Source organism: Syngnathus typhle, linkage group LG3 (assembly GCF_033458585.1).
Source record: "Syngnathus typhle isolate RoL2023-S1 ecotype Sweden linkage group LG3, RoL_Styp_1.0, whole genome shotgun sequence".
NCBI lineage: Eukaryota > Metazoa > Chordata > Actinopteri > Syngnathiformes > Syngnathidae > Syngnathus > Syngnathus typhle.
In genome coordinates, this window is record NC_083740.1 from 19,448,204 (window position 1) to 19,470,092 (window position 21,889).

Below are 21,889 nucleotides of genomic sequence, written 5' to 3' on the forward strand. Positions count from 1 at the left end.
CTTGAGCTCCGCCTCCCAACAGGACCAAGCCTCGGTACGTCCTGTCTTCGTCTCCAGCAGGGCTATGGCTTGCTGATCCTGCTTGGATCGTGTCACTTCCCTCTCTGGCCTGTAGGGGACTGTATCCACTTGCCAGAGTCTCTCCACATGCCTGTAGAGATCATCCATGGGTGGTGGAACAGAGGTGAACAGGCATTGAGCTGGGTGAGCTGGCCGCCCCGTCGACTGACACGGGCCCTGCAAGGTCCACCCCAGTCTAGTGCGGACAGCTGCTGGGCTACCATGAGGACCAAGCCTGACAGGCTCGATGGGGGTTACGAGGTGGGGCTGGTCGGAACCTATGAGAAGCAAGGGCTTTACTTCTCGGAAGGTAGGAATAGGGATTCCACGCAGGTGCTTGAACTTCCTCTGTAGGTGGCTAACTGGGTAGCTATGTGGGGCTAGATTAAGATGGCTGGCTGTAAAGGCATCAGTGATCTTAAACATAATATTAGGGTTGGTGGGAGAGGAGACCCGGAATGACACTGTATGGCCATGCAAGACTTGGATGTCCGAGCGCACTGTGCGCAGTGGGAGGTCTTCGGGAGCGCCGTTAAGGGCTAGGGACTTAGCAGCGGTGGGGAGCAGCATAGTCCTCTCAGACCCATCATCCAGTATAGCGTAGGTGTCTAACTTCTGACTACCATAGTGCACGTGTACTCGCACCACCTTCAACATGACTCGGTTCCCCACATGTGGTCGGTCAAGGTAGAAGGACTCGGAGGCACAGGTAGTCAGGCAGCTTTCAGCCTTTGGAGGTGAGTCATCCTTAACTTTCTCAGGTCTTATGTTAATCTCGTGGAGAGCGAGAAGGTGCTTGCCTTGACAAAGGTTACAGGGTTTCTTGAGGTCGCACTGAGCGGCGAAGTGTCGGCGGGCACAGCGCCAACACCGCTTGTGCTCTTGGATCCACCTCTTCAGCTCGTCTTTGGTGAGCTGGGCTACACCACTACACTGGCTGAGGTAGTGGTCTGTACTCTCACAATAGGCACAGTATACCTTGGACTTGTCTTTCCCTTTGACAGGTTTCTCTTTAACTAGTTTCACTGAGGGCTCCTGGCTACTATGCAGGACTGCTGTTTGCTTAGCCACAGGACGAATGTTCCATTTAGTGCTCTGCTTCTCCTTGGAGCTCCGGCTACTGGTAGGATCGTCAAAGTCCTGACACCATGACTCGTGGCGAAGCCACTCTGACAGGTCCCGCAAGGTGGATGTGGCTCCAGATCGAGTGGGCTGGGAACGGCGGAAATCGGCTCGCTGTTCAGGAGGAAGCTTACTCAGTAGGCGAGCTACGTGAGAGCCACAACTTAGTTCAACTTCTCCTTCGTGGCCCAAGGTCTGGAGGAGACCCACCAGTGATTGTATTTGAAGGGCAAATTTCTGGAACGCCATTGGATCACCCCGCCTGACCTCTGGGCCGTCCAGGACGCTGGATATCTTCTTTAGGGCAAGCTGATGAGGTTGACCATATTTGTCATAGAGAGCTGTCATGGTGTCCGTGTAGGGGGTTGGAGAGTTTAGATAGGCGTCAGATATCAGTTTGGCCTCTTCTAACTTAAGATGGTCTACTAGTACCTGATACTTGAAGAGTTCTGTAGCATTGGAGGGGAGGAGGTTCTCTAATGCTATACGTAGCCGGGCGAACTCACTAGGGTCCGGGAAAGTGAACTTGGGAATGGTAGGTTGGGGTCCTCTGTACACTGGCTCTGGGTATGGAGGTTGCATGTAAGGGGTGGTTCTGTGAGAATGTGGCACTTGAAGATGTGATTGACCAGTTGGGGATGCTCCTAGAGGTAAGGGTAAGTTACATGGCGGTACAGGAGGAACGTGGGAGGACTCACGGCTAGAAGGAATGAACTGTGGATGACGGAATTGGGCTGGTTGTGGCTGAGGCCTGTAGTGTAGAGGCTTGGTCTCCGGTGGAGTCGGGTAAGGAGGTAGCTGATGAGCTCCCAGATTCAAGGCACTGAGGTTGGCGTTTAGGGCTTCCTCGGGTTCAGGCCATGGCGGAGGAGCAGGCCAATCCTCCTCTTCCTCTGACTCAGTGAATCTCGAGCTGTTGCTCGTGGTGACGGCCCCATCAGGTGGTTTGGGACTGGAACATGCTGGTAGAGGGATGTCCACTTGACTCATGCCTATTCTTAGAGAGTGGGCCACGTCAATCAGCTGCTGAAGGTCACTACGGGCTTTATTTAGCTCCTTCAGTCCGGCATGGATGGCTTCGTGAGTCTCACGCAGAACCGCATTCCCATCTTGTACGGTGTGGCGGTTCGGGTGGTACTGGTCCTGGTTTGGCTGTTGTTGGTATGACTGGACAGGTGCAGATAAGGTTCTATCATCCGCATTCCTCCTCCGGGTGAAGCTTGAGGCTAGCTGAGGGGCTCTATACTGAGCAGCATCCTCGAAGCTCTCCGGGTGAAATTGAGGTGCACGCAAGGAGATCGTCTGGACTAGTCCCTGCTGTGGGTATGACGGTCTGCCTGTTGGGGTCGGTGTAAACGAGTCCCAACGTGGTTGGCCGCTGTGCTCATATCCCACGTAGTCCACCTCGAAGTCCTGCATCCAAGCTGGGGGGTGCGTCCGACGTTTTGGCCTCACATCCAGGTGTCTTTCTTGATCTTGCTCCATCCTGAACACTATATCCGGCTCGAAGGACCACAATGTAAAGGAGGATTTGGCGCACAATGTTGGGGAGGATAATACGCTAGATCTGGGGGTATATAGTGTACAAGATGGTGTATCGGTCAGAATACAGGAGGCAGCAAAGGACGTTTGGACACAGGGAATGGCCAAAGGTAGATGGAGGGATGGACAGGTTTATTGAGTAGCAGGATCGAAGGTCATAATAGAATTGCAGATTGATAGAATTGCGGAATGATTGCGGATTCTTTTGGTCATGAACTCGGCTTTTTTACTTGCTTCAACTATAACTAGAAAACTTCTACCCCACCATACCGCAAACTGCTCTCTTCCGGAGTGCCCTGCTCATGCGCAGAGAACGCCGCGTCACCCCATGGAATCACGTGACATGCGGAGCGGGAACACAAGGCAGAGCCGCTGCCAACACAGACATGCACATAGAACAACACAACATGCAAACGATGTTACAGCCTTCTGTACAACTTATGTTTGGTGTGTTGCCGAGAGTATTTCAGTTATGGTTATTTAGTATAGTGGAACCGTTATGCGCCGTTAGTTATGTAATGTGTGCCGTCTACTAGTGTTGTGTGACGTCAGAGGTTGAGTGTTGACTTATGTGCTGTATTTTTGTCTGTTGCAGAACCACAGACACACACACACACACATCACACACATCACACACACATAACACACACCCTTCACACGCTTCACACAAGAATCACATTCACCCAACCAAAGACTCACCCATGTACACTACACACGCCTGCTCTCATATCTTTGCGACTAAACGTGTGCCTATACCCTTTTGCCAGTTTGCCTGTATGCCCCTATGAGCCATAGTGCCTGTTACTTTTTTGCCAATAATTCAGTAAAGCAATCAAAACTGAACCATGTCTTCCCTCCTGTGTTCTGACCGACACCCGGGGGCGAAAAGAGCATAACCATCTGAACCAACCCCCTATACAATCCTCAAGCTCCCCAACAATAGCCGTAGCAGTTTGCATTATTCTATTCCAATGTTTTTCCTTATTCAGATTTGTTTCAAGACTACAGTTACAGTTAGACTTCACTTTGATGGTTAATGCAGTTATTGCAATTGTGTTGTTTTATCACGGTAGATTGGTTTATTTACATTTCAAAAACCAGAGGCCATTCATTTACAAATGTGATTGCACTTTAGTTTACATATTTAAATGTTCAGATATTAAGATGTGACAGTTTTTGCATGATTTGAATGAGGCAAAATAACATGCTTTTTCTCGCGAATGTATTGTTATAATCATTTGTTTCAGAAGTAATCATTTTCTGTATAAAAATTTAATTTGGTGTTCAATAAGTTGTTTTTCAAACTTGAGTCTTGAAAAAGAGGGGGTCGTCTTATATTCGGGCGTCCCATAATATTAAATATTACTATTCATATTATTGATTCATTATTATTTACATGGGGCGGCTCGGTGACGCACTGGATAGCACATCCGCCTCACAGTTAGGAGAGTGCGGGTTCAATTCCACCTACCTGTGTGGAGTTTGCATGTTCTCCCCGGGCCCGCGTGGGTTTTCTCCGGGCACTCCGGTTTCCTCCCACATCCCAGAAACATGCTTGATAGACCAATTAGAGACTCCAAATTGTCCCTAGGTGTGACTGCGAGTGCGTATGGTTGTTTGTCTCTGTGTGCCCTGCGATTGGCTGGCCCCCGCCTACTGCCCGATGATGGCTGGGATAGGCTCCACCACTGCAAATAACATGCTTTTTCTCTCGAATATATTGTTATAATTATTTGTTTTGGATGTACTGTACTTTTTTCTGTATAAAAATTAAATTTGGAGTTCAAAAAGTCTTTTTTCAAACTTGAGTCTTGAAAAAGAGGGGATTGTCTTATAATCAGGGTCGTCTTATATTCAGGTAATACGGTAGTTATGAAGCTTTTATTTAGAAGTTGGCATTGCCGTGCGTTGCATAGCTGCATTGAAAAAATGTTACAGTGGCCAACTGCAATTTGCTAGCAGTCACGGAATCAACTGTGAGACTTGAGCGGTGGCTGAATGAGGGGACACCAACGACGGGATGCTCAGTCTCTTGGAAGGTCCGTAAATACGTGATCGCGGCCTGCGGTGCAAAAAAAGATAGGCCACCAGACTGCTGCCCTTAACTGTGCTAAATCAACCAAAGGTCTCACGCAGTCTCATGTGACTCATATATATATGTCATAGGTGGGTATGGGAAGCTTCATGAAAATTTATTCCATTTCCTTGGTCATAGGTTGGGCAATTACCGTGTTTTTCCATGCATAATGCGCAAAAATTAAATAATTTATTGTCCTGAAATCTGCGGTGCGCATTATGCATAGTTACAACAATTTTTGAAGAAAATCTCCCTCGAAATAAAACTTGAAATCACACCTTCTTGTTTGTTGTCAATCGCGCATCATTCAGCCATCCTGCCCAACACACTTAGTCAGTAAAATTCATAATTGACGACACTTTGCCTTGTTCCTTTCTTCTCTGCTGTTCACTTCAAACACGGTCCATACGAACACAATGCTCTCCTATCAGACGCTTGCTCGATCACCTGCTCACAATGTACCCTACACAAATCCGAAACAACATCGAGATTGCTAGCGCATGCGAAGTAATACTGACCGGCAGAATAACATCCGGTTGTTCCCAAAGATGATCTTTTTTCTGAAATAATTTTACGTTTACGGACTTAAGTAAGAGTAAAAATTTGGGTGCGTATTATACATGGGTACAGGCTTTTTTCCAGCATCGACATGCCATTTTTAGGGTGCGTATTATGCACGGGGCGCATTTTGCATGGAAAAACACGGTAATTTCATCTAAACCGCTATGTGGAAAAGCTGTTTTTTATTAGTCAGTTCAAATTGACGCATCTAATATTAACATTAAATCATTATTTAATAGACATTCACCACTCCAAAAACATGTCTATACTGTCCACATTTTTTTCCATCCCTCCATCCATCCATCCATCCATCCATCCATCCATCCATCCATCCATCCATCCATCCATCCATCCATCCATCCACTACAGTATTAGCTGTTATAATGACAACATAATCATTACAGGGACAAATTCCTTTTTTCCCTCTGCTTTGCAAGAAACAAGATTGTTTCTAATATGAAGATCACAATCAGTGTTGGCGCAATCACTTTGGCACATACGTATTACGTTGGCAAACTGAAGACAAGTCACTACTCTTGTGGACTTGCACTGCTGACGCACATGCACATCAAAATAAAAGCAGCACCTACTTGACGTTTTAGTTTGACTTCCTAAAGCAGTGGTCCCCAAACTTTTTCCTGTGAGGGCCACATAACCTTTCCCTTCTCTGATGGGGGGCCGGTGTCAGTTTGTAACAGAAAAAGTGTGACGATCGTAGGGGAGCTTAAAAAATGTATTGTTTTCCAGAAAGCCACACATAACCAAATAACGGTTAATCTATAACCCTTTTCAGGTTCTTTACAGAAAAAAAGTCAGGAAACAAATAACACTATTAATGAAATAAATAATAACTACATAACCCTCTCTGAGTTCTTCACAGAAAAAACAGGAAATAAATAATAACTAAATAACTCTATCTGGGTCTTCATAGTCTATGAATAGTAAAAAAAGCCATGGAAAAAAAGCCATGGAACATTAACTTTCTGTTGTGCCATGCACAATCCTAACAGATAAAAGTTCAGCTCAGTTGTCAGAGCAGAATCTCCCTGACATATATGAGCAGTCTCTTAAAGTTCTTGTGTTCCTTCCTTATAATCCTTTTGTAGGTTCCAGTAGGCTTGTAGACACCGCTGTCTTTTTTGTTAAAGTTTGCTAGTGCGTCATAGTCTGGAGTAACATTTGTTGTGGCAATTCTTAGGCGAGATCCGAGGTATTGGTCCGTTTACCTCGATCTGTGACGGGTTGATGTTGACGTTCATGTGGCTGAACGTCACGTCGCGTACGTCGAGCCAAATTGGCCACTCTCTTTTAAACGCTCGGCACTGTGTCCACCTTGCTTTTCCTTGGGCAACTCATTTTTATGGAAGGATTCCAGGGGAAGGTTTGTGGGTGGCTTTAGCGCAAAACTGCATCTGAAAGCTCAGCGCGCGAATTACAAGAATGCTGTCGTCACAGCCCACGCTCTAAATGTGGGACTGATACAAATAGAGCGCGAGTGCACCATGTCCGTACACGCACTTGTGAGTGTGCACGGAGCTTTCTGACACGGCTCCCGGTAGTAAATGCGCAGGCGAGCGCTTCCCCATCTACTGGGGAAACGCAGTCATTGCAGGCAAAATGACCCCCAAAAAAAGTTCAATAATACAATTTGTTCAGGGTTGGCAGGCCGGATTAAACGGTCCCGTGGGCCGTATCCAGCCCGCGGGCCGTAGTTTGGTGACTTCTGGTTTAATGCATAGCGCCATGTTGGAATGGGTGACGTCATGATGTTGACAGGGCCGTCCCCTTCACCCACCACCTGCCATTGAGTGATATGCCGATTACTTGCCTATACATAGAAATCTTTTTTTTTTATATCACTAGGTGACCCTAATAAGCCTCCATACGAGACTAAGAACCCCACTGCTGCGGCGGCATCTGCGTCCTCATTCGACTTGAGAAATTCACACGGCTCGGGCAGTAGACAACACCCATTTCTAAAGAATCGGAGTTATTCTCCGCATCAAAATTGATGAAAGGTTCATCAATCTGTCATTGAAAAGCCTTCGCACAAAAAAAAAAAAAAGCCCAGTTCCTGCAAGCTCGTAGGCCAATCACAGGGTACATGTCGACAAACAACCATCCACACCCAGACTCTCACCTACGGACAATTTAGAGTGGGCCAACCATGCATGTTTTTGAAATGTGGGAGGAAACCCATCTAAGGCGACACAGGAATGCCGGAGCCGGAATCGAACCCTGTACCTCTGAAAAGTGAGATGAACGTGCGACACCCTAAAAATCTCCCTCTACCGCCCCTCCCTCGGGCGACAAAGATAGATAAGATAAGATAAGATGGCTGGATGGCTGGATGGATGAATGGATGGATGGATGGATGGATGGATGGATGGATGGATGGATGGATGGATGGATGGATGGATGGATGGATGATAGGTAGGTAGGTAGGTAGGTAGGTAGGTAGGTAGGTCGGTCGATCGGTCGATAGATAGATAGTGCTTGCCATTTATGAATGGAAATAATTTTTTTTTGGTTGAATGTTATGCTTTGTAAATATTTTGATGGGCATATCTCATTTCCAATGCGACATGTATAATGATACATGGGGATGGGCAACGTTGGGCACCGTCTAGCCCAGTGCTTCTCAATTATTTTCTGTTACGCCCCCCCCTAGCAAGAAGAAAACTATTCGCGCCCCCCCTTCCCCACCGTGACTATCCTAACTTGTCTTGTAAGTCGTAAAATGTTGTACTGTCGCAAACGTCACAGAAGTAACAATGAGAGCGCCACTGCCCCCTGCTGTGAAGATTCGCAATTACACTTTATTCTAGTACTGCCAAAAAAAAGCCTGTTCCCCAGGGTCACACGCGCCCCCCCAGGACTAGCACCGCGCCCCCCAATGGGGGCGCGCCCCACTATTTGAGAAGCACTGGTCTAGCCTGTTGCATATTGTGCTGAACATCCATGCGCCATGTCCGTACTACTGAGTACGTACACGCACTTGCGAGTGTGCACCGAGCTTTCTGACACGGCTTCCGGTAGTAAATGCGCAGGCGAGCGCTTCCCCATCTACTGGGGAAACGCAGTCATTGCAGGCAAAATGACCCCAAAAAAAGTTTACTAATACAATTTGTTCAGGGTTGGCGGGCCGGATTAAACGGTCCCGTGGGCCGTATCCGGCCCCCGGGCCGTAATTTGGTGACCACTGTCCTAAAGGCTGCAAAGACTGTGGACTGGCCGTACGTTACCCACAGGCTCTACTTTGCCCTGGTGTGCTCCAAATCTTTACGTTCATCTGTGAGGACAGTGGGTCGGAAAAACTATGAGCACCAACAACCTCTGGTGCTCTTTTGAGAACCACACCAGCATTTTACTGTGCACCCGTGTCTATATGTAAATAGTTCACTTTGACTTGAAGCAAACTAAAACAACAGTATTCTGATGCGCTATCATTATTTATTCATTTTTTGCACTCGGCACTACTGGTATGAAAGTGCTGACTCACAGGATTAATCAAGTACATCTTTAATGTATTGATCCATTGGTATATGTACTGTCAAAAACCATCATTACTCAAGGGAATCGGGATGTTGTTTTGTATAAGTTCATAATAACAAGCAGACAAATAATGGATTTATTTGTCTTTCTTTTGACCCAGCTGTGGTAGTTTGACCTGATTTAATAAATCTAGAACATTACTGATCTTGAGGGAGTGCTTGAATTAGATGCTCGCTGCTTTAGGACTGGCTCAAGCCAAGAAACAGAATTTCCAATCTATGTTTTCAATTTATCTGAAAGACAGTCCTTTCACTCCCCCCCAAAATCACAATATCAATCAAACAAGTTTCTACTCTTGCATATGCCAGACGTTTTAAGAATGAATCATGATTAACAGGTAATTTGAAGAATCAGACATTGCATTAACTCATGTATATAACATCTTGTTGATGGACCTATAAACATTTAATATGACACACATCACCATTTTTGTTGTTTGCATTGTAGTTTCTACTCCCCTCATTGTGTGGCGCTGCTCCAAAAAGGCAGCAGCAATCCTGGTGTCACTAATGTGAAACATAGCTTGGATCTCATTTCTCTCAATTTCAATGCTATTGGCTCTTTGCTCCATCGCGCTTCAACAGCAAAGCTTTTTGAAGTTGTTCTCATGGCAATTTATTAATGAGCTTCTCAATTGTCTTAAATTCAAATTTAGCAAGTTCCATTCACTCACAATTGGAGTTTTGAACTGTACCAATGTTGATATTTGAATTTTCATCAATTCAACTTTAAACGATGTAAACCATAAAATGGACAAGTGTAGCCACGATTACAATTTAGCCACCAATTTGTTACACACATCAGTGATGTCAAGTCATCCTTGATTGACATCTCAATGAAATGATGACAACGAGGGGAGGATATTTAATTTCTCCCATTTGTCCATCCTCACTCCTTGCTCCTCAATGGGATCTCTGGTAGGAGGCACTAAAATGTAAACAGGATATACTGGAAAAAATAATATCACTGAAGCTGAGGGGAAGTGAATTTTTGTGGTGTTAGTTGTTGCAGTAATTAAAGACCATGATCTTACAAGATGTTATGAAAACATCATGGAGACATCAGCATCTCAGCAGCAATAACTGAAATCAAGCATTTTGTACAGTGTAACTGGCAATGATTCTTTCACGTCGCTGGTGACAGTATTGTACCTGGACACTTTCAATGAACAAAAATTCATGACCTCGTTCATATTTTGGACGAACATGAACTGAAATGAGTGCATTTTTGACGTAATTCGTGCTGACTGGAATCGCTAAGGGAATTGTTAGCAAAATAGCAAACAATTCCAACGTAATGTGAGGACCGGTTCTCAATTCCCATCCCTAGTTAGGAGTTTCTAATAAAGTTACAGATTATTGTCATTTTCTCACACGACCTTCTGAGTGGGTAAGTGCAATGAAAGGACAACACTTTTTTTCATTGTTATGTGTAGAAAGAGCACACACCACTTTTGCAGCGCTACACTCTCTTTCACAATCATTCTATCTTATTGAATATTCAATGTTAGCATACAACTATGGCATTACATTTTCCTTAAGTACAACATCACTTAGAGATGTTTTTTAATTAAATACATTTGCCAGTAATATAATCGACAGTAGGCTGAATTGTTAAAATAATCAACAATCCATGAAAATATTTATTATTTATCGATGGTTCTCTCTCTTTCATACACACACACACACACACAGGCACGCACGCACGCACGCACACACGCAGGCACGCACGCACACACACACAAGCACACACACAAGCACGGACAACCTTAGCCTACAAATATGGTATTACATACATTCTCCTTCCTAATTTTTAGGGAATAGGCCAGCACTTGAAATGGGAAGAAGTCTTACAGGTGGATAGCAGTTCGAAAATTTAATACCTCGTCAGATGGAATTTACTACTTTTAAATAGTTTTTGATGGCCTTATTTCTTGCTGATTTCATTTACTACCTTTTAATAGCTTTTGCAACCCCTTGGCTAACCTGGGATAAACGTTCCAACTGTAGTTCACAAGCGTCCTAAACCTTTAGTGAAGTATACATCACTTTCTAATTATTTCCAGACTTATAGGAATAAATAATAATGATTTATTTTTTTACGTGTTTTTGAATTTCTATGGATTATGGCTCTCTGAGATTTTTTGTCCAACTTCATTTTGGCTGACAGGTTCTCTGTAATTGATTTCTTGATTAAAAACCAAATAACTATTCATCAATGCCCAGATGAATACAATTAAAGCAGCTACAGCTGCAAATTCTGTGAACTATGATAGTTTGATTCACTTTTTGGTCTGCCTCGAGGTCAAGCTCCAAAAACATAGTAGACAAATAATCTTCCTGTAAATGCTTTTTTCAAGATTGTCTGCTTTGTACACGTAATTTCTGTTTTGCCTCTGAATACAGGGCCATTATCTATTGTCTACATCAGTGGTTCCCAAAGTGGGCGGTACCGCCCCCCTGGGGGCGGTGGAAAGATCTGGGGGGGCGGTGAGGAAGAAAGGGGCGGTAGGGGGGGCGGCAGTCCAAAGTCGACGTTTGTTTGACTGAAAACAAAAACGACTGAAAATTACTGACCACGGGGATCTACGACTTCTTCTTAGTGAGTTCCAGCCTGATGTTGAGAAGCTTATATCCCTGCACCAAGCACATCCATTCCATTAATATTAAGTGTGAGACAATGAAGGTTACTGGTGGAATGTTTATTTACCATTCTATGTTGCTGAAACAGTTAAAACTGCTAAAAAATAAATTGGTTTACTAAATTGGGTTTTATTTGTGAAATACACATTTGTGTTTAACCTTTCTCTTTTCAAATTGCAGCATACCAAATATCAAGAAAGAGGTGTTTGTTTCCATATGTGTCTGTGAGGGGGGCGCTAGGAATTCACTGGGGAGCCAAGGGGGCGCCAGCCTGCAAAAGTTTGGGAACCATTGGTCTACATCTATTTTCCTAAGCTATGAGGAAAAGAAATCCAAAATGTAGGCTGTCCTTTGGGAGGGACCACAGCTGGGGGTGGGGGGGAATCCCCCCTTCCCGGCTGACCAAGCGCCATTTCACACATAATGTGCTGTTATACAATGTTAACTAGAGTAGTGTGCGAATAGTGTCCATTTCAATGAGATAAAGCGCTGCAGGAAAACACCTCCAGAGAAGCCTGTCCTCCCCAAATCCCAGCCCAGATGGGTGATAAAGAATTCTCCATAGCAATGCCTCCGGGAAGGGGGGCCATCTCAGATCTTGTACAGCTGCAGCATCACCTAGTCCTAGCCCCTTCTCCAAGCAGGGGAGGAGGGGGCAAGAGAGACATTAAACGGTAGGAGTTAACGTGCTTCTTTTTTATTCTATATTGTACCAACACATAGGCATGTCTGTTCGTTTGCTGTCGTCTTACTGTATGTATATCTGTGAAAACTCTGGCGCAACCTGTAAGTAACGTTTAGCGGTATCTGACTGTAGATTATGCCACATTGTCGATAAACAACTGCGCCCAATTATAGAAATAACTGATTTTGACAACTACTGCACAAAGGGGATTTTTAAGTGGACTGGACACTATTTTGTTAAATTAAGATTCCACTGTATTACCACAATTTTAAACATGTGTTCTATTAAAAGTGGCTCGGTGGCGCACTGGGTAGCACGTCCGCCTCACAGTTAGGAAGGTGAGGGTACGATTCCACCTCCGGCCCTCTCTGTGTGGAGTTTGCATGTTCTCCGCAGGCCCGCGTGGGTTTTCTCCGGGCACTCCGGTTACCTCCCACATCCCAAAAACATGCTTGGTAGGCCGATTGAGCACTCCAAATTGTCCCTAGGTGCGAGTGCAAATGGTTGTTTGTCTCTGTGTGCCCTGCGATTAGCTGGCAACCGGTTCAGGGTGTCCCCCGCCTACTACCCGATGACGGCTGGGATAGGCTCCGGCACACCCGCGACCCCCGTGGGGACTAAGCGGTTCAGAAAATGGATGGATGGATGGAAATTTATTATTTTTTATATAAAGGCCAGTCTGCGAAAATATTTCTGACACGTAACCGGTCCGTGGCGCAAAAAAGGTTGTGGACCACTGTTGCTTGCAGACACCAGGGAGCACCCAAGGACATCAGTCGCCCTCAGGCCTGTTTTAAAAATAGCTTACCAGTGACAGTATATTGTTTTCTAGGAAACTTGATCATTTGAAAATGTAAACACTGACAGAGATTTATGGGAACAAAATGTTGCATATGATATTCTTCTGTTTTCTGATCATTGTAAGAAAATATGAATGTGATCAGTGTCCATCCATTATCTGTTCCGCTTGTCCTCACGAGGGTTCCAGAACTGGCCATGAGCCTTGAATTTTTTAGATTATTTGTTGTATTTAATTTAAATACATTGGAGGTTAGCTAGGCAGCAAGGTAAAAACAAACAAGTCAGTGTGGATTAACTCACATGCGTAAAGTGTCAAAAGTTCAGACGTCATATTGGCTAGCTAGTATGTCAATCAAAAGACAAACGCCATAATGGCGATTGAGCCACTACTTTTTAATGTCATGTGATCTACCCACACACTTCCTTCATCGATTGACCAGTAGATGGCAATCGACAAATTGGGCACCCCTGTTGCAAGAGGATTTGTTTTGTTAATACAGGATTTGATTATATATTTACTTCTGAAAATGCTACGTTGCGAGTGACATCGTCTGTTTCTTCTGCACTTTGAGGATACATGTTCACACACCAGACGACCTGAGGTCGCATTTAACATAGAATCTGAACACTTCCCAAAAAAGGTGATTTTACCCAAAAAATGAATTGATGTGAACGTAGACTTACCGTAAATTCCGGAATATTAGCCGCACCGGATTATAAACTGCACCAGCTAAAATTGGGGGATATTTTAGGTTTTTTCTTATATAACGTGCACACGCGTTTTTTACAAAGAAAGACCGTTCGCAGAAAGCCTTTTTAAAGTTTTAATAACATACTTTAACATGTCTTTCTAAACATTGCCTGTGACGCAGCAGTAGTACCGCAGCAACACGGAAGTGTGCACGCGAGTTATTAACAAAGAAAGACTGGACACAGAAAGCTTTTTTAAAGTTTTAATAACATACCTTAACATTTCTTTCCAACGCGAGTTATTAACAAAGAAAGACTGGACACAGAAAGCTTTTTTAAAGTTTTAATAACATACCTTAACATTTCTTTCCAAACACTGCTCGTGCCGCAGCAGTAATACCGCAGCAACACGGAAGTAACACAAGACTAATAGGGCTGGATTAAAAAAAACATACCCGGTAAAAGTCACTGAGACGCGGCGGTAACACAGCAGCAACACGGTAGTACAGCACCAACAGGGCTCGTTAAAAAACATACCAGTAAAAGTAAAAAAAGAGCTTCATCGTCTTCATCTTCCTCCAGTGCACTGAAGCCATCGAAGCCTTCCTCCTCAGCGTCCGATTGGAATAGCGTTAGATATCCTTTGCCTCACACTTTCTCAGTCTCTCTTTCGTCGTCGCTTTTACGCATTTCTTCGAGTGTGATGAGGGTCTGTTCATGTTAATTTTATTCATGCACGAAGCGCTAAATTACATTAAACTAGCGAGCGACACGTATACCGGACGGGACCACGAAATAAAGAAAAGGGTGACGCAACCGTCTTGACAAACTAGCACGTCTTCTTCGGCGCATTATCTCTTCTTTGTCTGTCTCGCTCTTGCTTCCTGCTAGAGCGCCCCGGAGGCCGTAAAAATCCATAAATACGCCGCGCCGCCATTTAAGCTCTATTTCCCTCTTTGACAGCCAAATCGATTGCTTTTAACTTAAGAGCTGCATCAAATGCATTTCTTCGTGTTTTCCATGAGGGTGTGTGCATGATGCGCGAAATGCTCAAAACACAAATTAGCACGTCTTCTTCGGCGCATCATTTCTTCTTCGTCTGTCTCGCTGACAATAATAATAATAATAATAATAATAATAACAATAAGAAGAAGAAGCAATCCTGCTAGAGCGCCCCCTGGAGGCCGTACAAATCCATAAATACGCCACGCCCCCATTTAAGCATCGGGGTTCAAAGTAACCTTCTGAATAAAATGCATTAAAAGTTCACGTTCATTACAACTTGTTTTTGGTGAGCAAAATGTCAGAAGAATTTAATTTAAATGCTGATTGATTGGGTTTTAATACAATGCAGATGGTCCAAACAGCGCCACTGCTTTGTGTAATCTCTGGGTCACATGCCAGAGTAAGAGAAAGGGTTTAGAGCCCTTTGACACAGGTCACCTAACGTACATTCCTACTAAAGCTCATAATAGTCACAAGCAACACAGCCAGAATAAGCAGCAGCCATAGTAGTGTTTCAAAATAGTATTTTTGTTGTTGTTTTTTGCTTCAAGATACCGCAGTGTATAATTTTTTTTTTTTTTTGCCATTTTTCACATGTCCTGAGTGTTGTTAGTCACCTAAATGTTGAACAGAGGGTGTGTTTTACCGAAGTCAAATTCCTTGTTTGGCACGCTCAAACATGGCGAATAAAAAAACTCTTGAATCTTCAAGTGATCAAGTCATCACAAAAATCACGAAAAAACCCTTATATAAGCCGCACCTGACTATAAGCCGCAGGGTTCAAAACTTTGGAAAAAAGTCACGGCTTATAGTTCGGAATTTACGGTAGTTCCATGTAACCTCTTTAAGAATTTTTTTTTTTTTTGTATCAAAACATTTTGTGCTTGAGACTAGAGAGTATTGAGGTTGGAACGAGACCAAGACTTTTGAAGTTCAAGACTGAGACAAGGCCAAGAGTGTATTCCTCCCTCCCCATAAAAAAAACTGAACAAAATGATCATTTTTTTCATTACGTTTGCAACAAAATCAACAAGCTCATTTGTGCTGAGTGCAAACAAACATCAAATTATAGAACCCACTGAAACACCATGAATCGTTAGTCCACCTATATACTTTTGTTAGAAACCTACCCCATCTACTGGTGTAATGAAAAACATTTCCATTACAAGATAACTTCCCAAGTAATATTTGGTCTTGTTCATTGTTGGTTTATTTGACAATGCAACGCAAGCTAACTTGGCTGTAACATTAAGCCGACGACAGCCCTGAACAAAAACATACTGGATAGAAAAGAGCTTATTTTTGCTCATTGTCTTAGAATAAAGTATTCTGATTTTGACTTTGCGTATATGGTTAACCATTATTTTACCTGTCGTACAATGACAATAAAGGCACTCTATTCTATTCTACTCTTGTCATGGTACGAGCGACACACATGCAGAACGAACACAGTGAGACCAAAGTGATCGTTAAGGATTTATTGAGATACGGTCGGTAGTTGAGCCGGGTTCCGAAACGGGAGTGGGCGGGCTGGTTTCCTCGATAGGGGAGTGCGTGAAGCATCGCCAGAGAGGAGTGGATCTTAGCGGAGATCTGTGAGTAAGGTCCAGGAGCTGAAAGACAAAATCTGTCTGTCAGATTGTTCGATGGAACGCGGCGGAGGGCGAACGGGTCGACCGGAGAGCCAGGAGTCGTGGCGTAGGCGAGCAGGGGTGGGGAACACTGTTTCAACAACTGTAGAGGTGACCAACATCGTCTAACACTCAGGCGCCGAGTTGTTGACAGCAAGCTCCTTAAGTGCGTCCCCTTGACGAGCCTGATCAGTGGCACCTGTGAATCCTCAGCCACCCTGTTCAAGAATGCCACCTGTGGACAGAAAGGAAAACTCCCGGACCCTGATAATTCTATTCTATTCTATTCTATTCTATTCTATTCTATTCTATTCTATTCTATTCTATTCTATTCTATTCTATTCTATTCTATTCTATTCCATTCTATTCTATTCTATTCTATTCTATTCTATTCTATTCTATTCTATTCTATTCTATTCTATTCTATTCTATTCTATTCTGTGTTCAGAATTATTACGTTGCTGAGTGTTTCTGCTTACATTTTGCTTGGTAAATGAATTGCTTTTGCAAACCAAACTTAAATACTGGTGAGTTTGTCAAAATTATTTTTTTCATGGCACTAGTTTTCTACGCCTGGAGGCGGGGCTCAAAGGCGAGCGTCTGCTGGCCGAGCCTTCGCCCATGGGGCCCGGCCGGGCCCAGCCCGAAAAGGAAACGTGGGTCCCCCTTCCCATGGGCTCACCACCTGTGGGAGGGGCCAAAGGGGTCGTGTGCAGTGTAAGCTGGGCGGCGGCCAAAGGCAGGGAATTTGGCGGTCTGATCCCCGGCTGCAGAAGCTGGCTCTTGGGACATGGAATGTCACCTCTCTGGCTGGAAAGGAGCCCGAGCTGGTGTGCGAGGCAGAAAAGTTCCAACTAGACATAGTCGGACTTGCCTCCACGCACAGTTTGGGTTCCGGTACAAGCCCTCTCGAGAGGGGCTGGACTGTCTTCCACTCTGGAGTTGCCCACGGTGAGAGGCGTCGAGCAGGTGTGGGTATACTTATTGCCCCCCGGCTGGGCGCCTGCACATTGGGGTTCACCCCGGTGAACGAGAGGGTAGCCTCCCTCCGCCTTCGGGTGGGGGGGACGGGTCCTGACTGTTGTTTGTGTCTATGCACCAAACGGCAGCTCAGAGTACCCACCCTTCTTGGAGTCCCTGGAGGAAGTGCTGGAGAGCGCTCCTTCTGGGGACTCCATCGTTCTACTGGGTGACTTCAATGCTCACGTGGGCAATGACAGTGAGACCTGGAAGGGCGTGATTGGGAGGAACGGCCCCCCCGATCTGAACCCGAGCGGTGCTCTATTATTGGACTTCTGTGCTCGACACGGATTTTCTATAATGAACACCATGTTCAAACATAAGGGTGTCCATGTGTGCACTTGACACCAGGACACCCTAGGCCGCAGTTCGATGATTGACTTTGTAGGCGTGTCATCGGATTTGCAGCCGCATGTTTTGGACACTCGGGCGAAGAGAGGGGCGGAGCTGTCAACTGATCACCACCTGGTGGTGGGTTGGCTCCGATGGTGGGGGAAGATGCCCGTCCGACCTGGCAGACCCAAACGGTCTGTGAGGGTCTGCTGGGAACGTCTGGCAGAATCCCCTGTCAGGAAGAGCTTCAACTCCCACCTCCGGCAGAGCTTTTCCCACGTCCCGGGGGAGGTGGGGGGCATTGAGTCTGAGTGGAGCTTGTTCCGCGCCTCCATTGTTGAGGCGGCCGACCGGAGCTGTGGCCGTAAGGTCATTGGTGCCTGTCGTGGCGGCAATCCCCGAACCCGCTAGTGTACACCGGCGGTAAGGGTTGCCGTCAAGCTGAAGAAGGAGTCCTATCGGGCCGTTTTGGCCTGCGGGACTCCGGAGGCAGCTGACAGGTACCGGATGGCCAAGCGGAACGCAGCTTCGGCGGTTGCTGAGGCAAAAACCCGGGCGTGGGAGGAGTTTGGCGAGGCCATGCAGAATGACTTCCGGACGGCTTCGAGGAAATTCTGGTCCACCATCCGGCGTCTCAGGTAGGGAAGCAGTGCAACATCAACACTGTTTACAGCGGGGATGGCGTGCTGCTGACCTCGACTCGGGACGTCGTGGGTCGGTGGGGAGAATACTTCGAAGACATCCTCAAACCCACCTACACGCCTTCCATCGTGGAGGCAGGGCCTGGGGACTCTGAGGCGGACTCTCCAATCTCTGGGGTCGAAGTCACTGAGGTAGTTAAAAAACTCCTCGGTGGCAAGGGGTGGATGGGATCCGCCCGGAGTTCTTAAAGACTCTGGATGTTGTGGGGCTGTCATGGCTGACACGCCTCTACAACATTGCGTGGACATCGGGGACAGTGCCTCTGGATTGGCAGACTAGGGTAGTGGTTCCCCTCTTTAAGAAGGGGGACCGGAGGGTGTGTTCCAATTACAGGGGAATTACACTCCTCAACCTCCCTGGTAAAGTCTATTCAGGGGTGCTGGAGAGGAGGGTCTGTCGGGAGGTCGAACCTCGGATTCAGGAGGAGCAGTGTGGCTTTCGTCCTGGCCGTGGAACAGTGGACCAGCTCTTCACCCTCAGCAGGATCCTCGAGGATGCATGGGAGTTCGCCCAACCAGTCCACATGTGTTTTGTGGACTTGGAGAAGGCGTTCCACCGTGTCCCTCGGGAGGTTCTGTGGGGGGTTTGGTCCGCATTTCCGGCAGTAAGTCGGATTCGTTCCCAGTGAGGGTTGGACTCCGCCAAGGTTGCCCTTTGTCACCGATTCTGTTCATAATATTTATGGACAGAATTTCTAGGCGCAGCCGAGGCGTTGAGGGGGTCCGGTTTGGGGACCTCAGCATTGCGTCTCTGCTTTTTGCAGACGACGTGGTGCTGTTGGCTTCTTCAGGCCGTGATCTTCAGCTCTCACTGGAGCGGTTCGCAGCCAAGTGTGAAGCGGTCGGGAAGAGAGTCAGCACCTCCAGATCCGAGTCCATGGTCCTCGATCGGAAAAGGGTGGGATGCCCTCTCCGGATTGGGGATGAGATTCTTTCCCGTGGAGGAGTTTAAGTATCTTGGGGTCTTGTTTACGAGTGAGGGGAGGATGGAGCGTGAGATCGACAGGCGGATCGGTGCAGCGTCGGCAGTAATGCGGATTCTGTACCGGTCCGTTGTGGTAAAGAGAGAGCTGAGCCAAAAGGCAAAGCTCTCAATTTACCGGTCAATTTACGCTCCTACCCTCACCTATGGTCACGAGCTATGGGTCGTGACCATAAGGCACGAGATCCCGGATACAAGCGGCCGAAATGAGTTTTCTCCGCAGGATGTCCGGGCTCTCCCTTAGCGATAGGGTGAGAATCTCGGTCATCCGGGAGAGACTCGGAGTAGAGTCGCTACTCCTCCACGTTGAGAGGAGCCAGATGAGGTGGCTCGGGCATCTCATCAGGATGGGCATGTCCCACCGGTAGGAGACCCCGGGGACGACCCAGGACGCGCTGGAGAGACTGTCTCTCAGCTGGCCTTGGGATCCCCCGGGATAAGCTGGATGAAGTGGCTGGGGAGAGGGAAGTCTGGGAGTCCCTCCTGAAGCTGCTGCCCCCGCGACCCGACCCCGGATAAGCGGAAGAAGATGGATGGATGGATGGATGGATGGATGGATGGATGGATGGATGGATGGATGGATGGATAGTTTTCTACGCCTCTCTGTGTGCAGGGGGGATAGCAGTCCAGGCGATACTGTGAATTACGTGCAGTACTACCCGCTTTCTGTGTTTCTCTCTGTTCACTTTTCTCACTGGTCACAGTTTTACTGGCTTGGTCCTGATAAAATATCCTGATTCTGCCGTCCTGACACTTACAAGACTGAGTAGAAATGCATTCATATCTGAGACAAGACCAAGACTCTTAAAAAGTGGTCTCGAGACCAATCTCGAGAACTACAACATAATTCTGAGCGATGCAAAACATGGATAGTTTATTGATACCACATTTCCACACCCCAATATTAATGTATTGTGCCAAAGGCACTCCCTTTGTTTAAAGGAAGTCAACCCCCAAATTTCCTTTGTGATAAAATGTGTGCAGCCCAACTATGTAAGCGAAACACAGTGTTCTGATTAATGTTTTGTTTGTGGAATATGAATTAAACTGGCAAAGTCCACTTGTTGTTATCTATCCAGTTGGCAGCCATTTTGCCACTTGCCGTCGACTGACCATTTGCCAGGTGTCAGGTCACAATTAATCACAACTCACCAGTTTTCTGAAGCTGAAACGTGTTTAGTTGTGAAAATGGCATACCCCTGAGATGGATAGAAACAGTTGGATTTTGCCTGTTTAATTCATATTCCATGAACAAAACCTTAATCAGAAAGCTGTGTTTAGACTCATAGAGTGACTTACAACTGACTACTATTATTGTAAAGAAAATTCTGTCAAATTAAAACTCACGCTGAGATTGGCTAGTCATATTTTCTGTGATTAGACTCGTGGAGGGACATAATATAGATTATTCTAAACTCATACTGAGATAGGCCTGTCATATTTGGGAAGTCATCAGTCAAGCCAACTGTGAGTGATGGGTGCTCTCAAATCCCTCTTAAGAATATAACACTAGTGAGTGGCATTTCAAAGTTGAAATGTTATGCAGGAGAAAAAATGTGCATGGGGAAAACATGGACTTCTGTGTCCGACTGCATGTATGTGTACTTTACCATTTATGACGTAAAGCACTTAAGGAATTTAATGAAGTGCTCACAGTTCTTATGGCTATCATAGTGTGTCATGGGTAGCTCAAAAGTAAATGCTTCTTCAAGATTAAATTGCCCATGATACCTTTGGGGTAGAGTGTGTGTGCATTTTGTAGTGATGTTTGAGGCAGAGATAATGAAACATCTAGACACTGCCATTCCAGTGCTATGTTTGGTGTTAAACTATCGGACTTGCTTCTGTTTTATTTATTATTGTCTGGTTATGGTCATTATACAGGATGTATACACCATACATAATATAAAATGTAAGGGGTGCGTGCTTTGATACATTATTTACAACATAGCCTGTCAACTCATTCACACACATCCCTAACTAACTGGAAGCCATTCTACGGCCTCAGGAGGAGATGTGAATAAAACAAGGAAGCTTCCAACTGCTCACAGGCTAGAGATGCACCAATACCACTTTTTTCCACACCAAATATGAATAAAAGTATTTACATTACATTACAGAGTGCCATTATTTAATGATGCTATCACATATTTCAATTGTGATAAAGTTGCCATTTATTTTAATCAAATGTTCAAAAACACAGACTTTTGTTGTGCAAAGTTTAAATTTCACTCAAATATAAACACTTTTTAGAGAAACAACATTTAACATACAACTGCATGTTTTTCTTACAGACTTGTCACACATTCACTTAAATATACGTAGCCTGTAGCTAGTGATGGTATAATGAAGCTTCAAATTTACTCCATGAGGTAGTTATATTTATGACACTCTGTTCATCCATCCATCCTTCATCCATCTACCGTAATTTTCGGACTATACTAAGTCGCGTTTTCTTTCATAGTTTGGGTGGGGGGGCGAC

At 45.5% G+C, this 21,889-nt stretch overlaps 1 protein-coding gene across 1 annotated transcript in view; it reads left to right on the plus strand.

Annotated features, from left to right (window-relative positions):
• Positions 1-21,889, plus strand: part of sorcs3a (sortilin related VPS10 domain containing receptor 3a) — a 448,560-nt gene that overhangs the window by 5,083 nt on the left and 421,588 nt on the right. The gene's annotated exons all lie outside the window — the stretch shown is intronic.